General features: G+C 36.6%; 1 protein-coding gene across 1 annotated transcript in view; it reads left to right on the plus strand.

Moving 5' to 3' along the window:
• Positions 1-1,758, plus strand: part of C11H11orf54 (chromosome 11 C11orf54 homolog) — a 15,037-nt gene that overhangs the window by 10,121 nt on the left and 3,158 nt on the right. The gene's annotated exons all lie outside the window — the stretch shown is intronic.

Consider the following 1,758-nt stretch of genomic DNA (forward strand, 5'->3'; position numbering starts at 1 on the left):
AGGCTCCAGGCTGCTGAGCTGTCAATACAGAGCCTGATGTGGAGCTTGAACTCACAAAACACGAGATCATGACTTGGGCCGAAGTCAGATGCTTAACTGACTGAGCCACCCAGGTGCCCCCTGACTTGCCATTTAAAATTGCCAGGATAAAAAAACATTAAAATCAAACATTTTTGATGAGTTTAGTGATAAAATGGAAAGTAAATTAAGTTGTAATTACTTTTACACTTTATTCATTCATTTACCTACAAAATATTATTTTAACACTGGAATGTCCTGGGTCTTGCTTCATATGGTCTTCCATTTTTACTGTCTAATAAACTTATATAACTAGCCCATAAGACTATAATTTTCATAATGAGTCCTTTCCCCAAAACCACAACCATCTGGATGGCAAAGTCTACACATGGAGTTTGGGATTCTGGCAATAAAAATGATGATCCCCCCCAAAATGATAATCCATTTCTAAGACTTATATGCACATCTTATCGACATCTTAAAAACACACACAAAGAAGCTTCCAAAGTGTTAACATAAATATAGGACTCTAATTAGACATTATCTTATAGCATGATTTACAGTATTGTTTGTTATTTATGTTTTAAAGTAATACATAGGGCACCTGGGTAGCTCAGTCAGGTACGCATTGAGCTGTTGATTTCTACTGAGGTCCCACAGTTTGTGAGATTGAGCCCTGTGTTGGGCTCTTCACTGGGCATGGAGCCTCCTTAAGATTCTTAATTCTCTCTCTCTCTGCCCCTCCCCTAATCACTCTCTCAAAATAAAATAAATAAACTTTAAAAAAAGGATTAAACAAATAAAATTAATACAATCATAGAATATTCAGGGTGTTTTAAGGGTTCTCAATATATATTAAAAAAATTAAGATCTTAAGTATGTACACATACATACCCATATACACATGTACATAAAGACCCTTACCATTATATGAGTCTTCACTTTTCCTTTCTGAATTACGAAAGTACCTCCCATCCCTACAGGCTTATCTCCATAATGTTTTTCAAGAGTCTGTCTCATACAAGTCACAAAATTAAGTTCTCCAGTTCTTCTTTTGGCTTTCACCTCAATGACCTAGAGAGGACATAAATACACACACCACTGTTCTAAGCTGCAAAATTTTATGTGAATAACTATCAAAGTGAAACATATAATCTAATGCCATTAGGCAAATATTCCCTTGTTTGCTTGGAGCACACACATAGCTGAGTGAGATGTCTTGCTCCTGGCTTAATCAATGATACATACTGTGTGTGTGGGTACACACACACACACACACACACACACACACACACGATGAGTTATCATTTACTCTAATAAATCTTACTCATGTTCTTGGACATAGAGAGTTATAGCGAAGTCCTTCATTGAGCTCCAGAGATTCTTACTATTTACACGTCAAGGTGGCAAAAGGTTGAGAATTCCTGGCTTAAAGGGGCTAACCTCTGGTAATCTAGAAGGGAGGAGAAAGTGATTACATGTTCTCCTTTCCCTTAAAATTCTGGACTTGTGTTACCTCCACTTAATTAGGTCTTTTTAGTTCACTACCTGGCTTCTCAAAGCAGCTGAAATAGCTCCCTCTATTTAAAAATCTGAGAGTTCTCACAACTGCTAACATTGAAATGACCTTTTTGTGTTCTAACATGAAGTAAGTATGAAGTGAGACATTAATTTTCCTAACCTCTTTCTTGCTGTAATATTTTACTACCACCATTTCTGTCTAGCTCAACCAATGTCTGA

The sequence above is a fragment of the Suricata suricatta genome, chromosome 11 (assembly GCF_006229205.1).
Source record: "Suricata suricatta isolate VVHF042 chromosome 11, meerkat_22Aug2017_6uvM2_HiC, whole genome shotgun sequence".
NCBI classification, from domain to species: domain Eukaryota; kingdom Metazoa; phylum Chordata; class Mammalia; order Carnivora; family Herpestidae; genus Suricata; species Suricata suricatta.